Raw genomic sequence first — 5,219 nt, 5'->3', positions numbered from 1 at the left:
GTTTTTGTAATAAGTTTTATGTTTTCACTAAAAATATGTTTTATTTCTGTCTTTGTTAACTTCTTGTTGATGTGCTTCCCAACAACAAAAAGTTCCCAAAAGTTATGAGAAATTAATTTGTTTATAATGTACTGAGCTCAGGGCATTGTTGTTTAAAGTACTTAAGTTGTTTTTAGTTTTAGATCTCTAAGTATTTGATATTAATATGGATATGTTGAATGTTTAATTGCTGAGCATACTTGTTTACAGCTGATTTATGTTTTAATATCAGTCTTAAGCACAATTTTGAATTTAAGCTTGTTAATATAAAATTCTATATATCACCACTACATTACGTAGCATGTAATCAACAGGAATTGTGTTCTTGTGGAGAATAAAGGCACATGAAAAAGTTCTTGGAAGATTTACCATGCGTGTCATTTCACAGGACTTTCCACTATTTGGCAGTATAGGCTCAGCCTTTGGAGGTGTAGGAAAGCCAAGCCCTTGAAATTGTGCAATGGTGCTAATATCTTGATGAAATCATGCATTTATTTTATTTTTTTAATAAAAAATGAGCTTAAAACATCTTAAAATTCCTCTTCTTTGTTAGGGTGTGTGACTGAAATGCTGAATGTAAAGGGGTTGTTCACCCCAAAATGAAATTCTGTCCATCATTACTCACCCTCATTAATTCCAAACCCATATTACTTCCGTGGAACAAAAACATGTTAGATGTTAGGCAAAATGTTAGTAACAGTTACCATTAACTTAATGGTTAACTTAATACAAAATAAATAATATTCTGGCTGACATATCTATTTTGTGTTCTGCGGAAGAAAGTCATACAGGCTTGGAACAACATAATGGTGGGTAAATGAAAACAGAATTTTATTTTTTGGATAAATTATCCCCTTAACAAATTTGTAATGCTGTGTTCACACCGGACGCGAATAGCGCGTCAGGCGCGAGTGATTTCAATGTTACGCCGGTTTCACACTGCACGCGTTAGCAGAGCGTAAGCAGCGTACGGTGAGCGGAAGCAGAACACGCGCGTTTTGCTTTCATACTGGCAGCGTTTGACGCGCGCGGCGTGTTTACAGACAGGCTACACTATAATGGGTAAGTTGGCATTGCTTTATTTCGTTTTCAAATACATTTATATTATTATAATAATATTAATATAATATTATATAACTTTTGGTTCATCTTTGTTTTTGTTGACCGTGTAGTGCGAGTTGTTGATAGAAGGAAGGCCATTGCGCTGTATTTGCTATTACGAAGACTACGGAAAAGACGCAGACTTTGGGTTCACTCCATGAACCGACGAAGGAGAGAATATGGTGCATATTACCATCTTGTCGCCGAACTCCGTCTTGACCGTGACCGACACCTAAACTACTTAAGGATGAATGCAGAGCAAGTGGATCACATTCTTTCCCTGATTGGAGGCCAACTAAAGGCAAACAACAAACTACAGGCAGTCCATTGAACCCAAGCAGCGACTTGCAGTTACATCTGCTTCTCTTATTTATGTGTGCTTACTGTGTGCAAAATGTAAATAAATGCTTACATTTGTTGTTTCTTGGAGAAAGATTTTTTTTTTAAGATTGTTGAAATGTCTGATACACATCTAATTTACAAACATTACCCATCATGAACATCTTAAAGATAAATCATAAATGACAAACAGCACAGTTTCTCGAAAATTCAACAAAATCATGCATACTGAATGTGTGCTATATAACATGTCTATTCTGTTTCCCTTTCTATATTGAGTTAAGTTGTTTGGGCCAGGGAAAGGTTGTCAAAAACACTTTTAAATTACCATCGGCACCAAGAGCTACTGCAACTTCATCCCATGCCTTTTCCTTTGCCTGTGAGTCTTTATAAAGCATATTTCGTGGATCATAAATAACTAAACGTTTCTCAACCTCCACAATGAGACGAGTGTGGTCCATTATTATATTTTCAGGTGCACTCGACTATGCCGGCTGTGACACCACGTGCTTTTGTTTATGATTGTCAGCATGATATCAGCATGACATCCTTATGACAATATATATATATATATATATATATATATTATATAATATATATTAGTTATGTGTATATACATTTATACATTAAATTAATCTAACTTAAACTAAACTGGCAGTATAAATTATTTAAACTTGTTTTTGTAGTTTGGGCAACAAGTTTGTTTTTGGACATTTGTTTTCTTTTTAAATTGATGAAGGTCATTTGATTGACTGTTTAAAACACAATAGATATCATCAATGCGCTTTTGGTAACTGCTGTGTATTTTTGCCATGATCATGCATTGTCACTTTAATTCAGCGTAAGCCTCGCGTCAAAAATAGACAGGACGCCGAAACGATCGCGGCACTGCTGCTCCTGCTCTGCTCCTGCTACGTGCTGCCGCGCCGCCTCTGCGTGCGGTGTAAATGCTCTAATCTGTTAACATGGGCGCCGAAAAAAATACGCGCTGCTTACGCGCTGCTAACGCGTGCAGTGTGAAACCGGCGTTAAGTCAATGCAAAGACGCGTTACGCGCGTAAAAAATTCCTGCGGCGCGAATGAGGCGTAGAGCGCGGCGCGGTAGACGCGAATACGCCTCATTCGCGCGTCAAGTTCGCGCATACTATGGCAAGCCAAGAGGGTCAGAAATACGCCATAGATTAATCGCGTTTAAAGCCAAACTCCGTCAAATACGGCGTTTTAAACCGTATTGAACGCCGTAAAATACGGCGTTTTACAAACGCCGTAAAAGACGCGCGAAATACGTCAATGACGCCGTATTTGACGGCGTTTTAGTGTACATGGAAAGCGCCGCTTTTTACGCCGCTCATCTCGCCATATGACGCCGTAAAAAAATTGTATTATAATGAGCCACGCCCACTGATTTCCACAGCCACTAAGTTCGAACTGGTCTCTCCCAATCAATGATGAACTGAGTCAGACCAGACCAATTCAGCACGGATCATTTGTGGTAATCCAATGCTCCTAAGGAGTTATCGACATTAAAACAAGGAAAATAATCCAGTTCGCTAAAGATGGACAGAAGAAGCTTCATTTTGCGCTGCAAGCGAACATTAAATGACTGCTCTCGTCAGCTAACACAGGATGCTGGACCCAATGTTCAGTCAACTTTAGTGAGGTAAGGATTGCTTTCAAACATAAAGCAAATATAGCGTAAAATATTTTACGCTGCTTGTATCAATGCATTGCCCAATACTACGAGACTGTTGTGTTTCTTTAACTGCACACTGTTTTGTTATGCAATTAGATTTAGCTTTTTGTCTTTTACATTTTCTGTTTTGCAAACTTAAACAGAAGAAGATGTGGGCATATGCTTTGAGGATGTCCTAGTGTTTTAACTGCAGCAGATTCTGTCCCTCCACTCGGGTTTCAGCAAAAGTGCAAAGTGGAGTTTTATGACCAAGAGGAGCCAACCAGAAGAATTCCGTATGCTTCAACCTGTGCCCTGACTCTCTACCTACCAAGAGGTGTGTCAGAAGAAGAGGATTTCAAGGAATTAATGTTCCTTGCAATAAAAGGATCTCTTGGCTTTGGGAAGGTATAAGCGTCACCTTCTTAAAGGATTAGTTCACTTTAAAAAAAAAAATGTTTGCTGATAATTTACTCACCCCAATGTCATCCAAGATATCCATGTATTTCTTTCTTCAGTCGAAAAGAAATGTAAGGTTTTTGAGGAAAACATTCCAGGCTTTTTCTACACTGTTGGTTTCCATTAAAGTCCATTCTGTGTAGAAAAAGCCTGGAATGTTTTCCTCAAAAACCTTAATTTCTTTTCGACTGAAGAAAGAAATACATGGATACCTTGGATGTCATCGGGGTGAGTAAATTATCAGCAAACATTTTTTTGAAAGTGAACTAATCCATTAATTATTGTGAAACATTAAGATTTAGAGAAACATATATACATTTTGTAAAATATTTAATACTGGTGTTATTGTATTACAATACAGAACAAATCAATGTTTATGTTCATTCAATAAAAACTTGACTAATGTTTTGCAAACATCTGAATCTTTACTTTTTTTATAACAGTTCTGGTAAACATTTGGGTGCAAGATCTAAATGTATTTGATAGTCAAAGAATAAGTAAATCACAAAACACTTGGTGTGGGAAATGGACAATTTTATTTCAGAAGACTTTAACATTGAGGCACATGACCTTAAATAATGACTATTAAAGTCATAGCTGCAAGCAGCAATTATATGGGTCCATAGAAATGTAAAACGGTGACCAAATTTCACACACAAAAAAAGGTTGTGGATGTTTTGGACACAGTGTTTTTGGTGTCATTTAAATAAAAGAGAAGATGAAAGCAATAATGTATAATGGACCATACTCTGATCAAACTTAAAAGGTTAGCTCTATGTTTTGTCCATTTAATGAAAGTCAACCATAACATGCAGTCATAATTTCTATATTGGGATGAACTCGTCCTTTTCTTACGCTTGATTTAAAGATGTCAAAAAAGACAAAACATTGCGAATGATGTCTAATCCAAGTTCTGCTTGTGCCCCACCAAGTGGATTAAATCGTGCAGCAAGTTGCTCCAAGGTTGCGTTATTCACAGAGTAGTGATTCTGTGGTACTTCTACTCTGTCTGGCCAGTCAACATTTGGTGCCCCCTGCATTGATGTCGTTTCTTCTTGTTCAGATGGTCCTTGAACAACAATTTCATCTGCTGGCCCAGCTGTTCTGCCAAAGATTTCTTGCATCGCTGTGGTTCTTTGTCCTTGTTGTCCCAGGCAGCCTCGGACAAAAATCTGTATTGGGGTCTGATGTCTTTCAGTTCTCAGCGCATGGTTGTTCCATTGTTGGATGAATGCAGTCAAGTCCCTGTTAATCCGTGGCAAGTAGACATAATGAAGGGCCCAGAGATGCATTTCATTGTCTATGTCCACTATACCTTCACTCTCAAGGAAGTGGAAGAGGTTATAATAAACATTAGTCAATCCCCGCCACATGTCACCCCAGAGCCTCTCAATACGCTGGTTATGAGTGCTCCTGCCTCTGATAGCACTGCCTCTGTCTGAGCCCCTGAAAATGTTCATCACACAGACATCATTATTTTCACCTTCATGATCTGTTCTGACCCTGGAAGGCACTCCATATCTGGCCACAGCATTCAAAAAGCAATCCATTACAGTGCTGCTGCGGTTGTTGTTTGAGGCACGGAGAAAGACTATGAGGCGACTGTAGC

The 5,219-nt window shown here is 38.3% G+C and overlaps 1 long non-coding RNA gene across 1 annotated transcript; it reads left to right on the top strand.

Moving 5' to 3' along the window:
- Positions 1-1,005: 1,005 nt before the first annotated feature.
- On the top strand, positions 1,006-1,562 carry LOC127647046 (uncharacterized). Its single transcript, XR_007970988.1, has 2 exons — positions 1,006-1,101; positions 1,212-1,562. It is a non-coding gene; the product is annotated as an uncharacterized LOC127647046 (long non-coding RNA).
- Positions 1,563-5,219: the final 3,657 nt, after the last annotated feature.

The sequence above is a fragment of the Xyrauchen texanus genome, chromosome 7, assembly GCF_025860055.1.
Source record: "Xyrauchen texanus isolate HMW12.3.18 chromosome 7, RBS_HiC_50CHRs, whole genome shotgun sequence".
In the NCBI taxonomy this organism is placed as follows: Eukaryota; Metazoa; Chordata; class Actinopteri; order Cypriniformes; family Catostomidae; genus Xyrauchen; species Xyrauchen texanus.
Note: the sequence above shows the minus strand (reverse complement) of the source record. Positions and strands in the feature narration are given on the sequence as shown.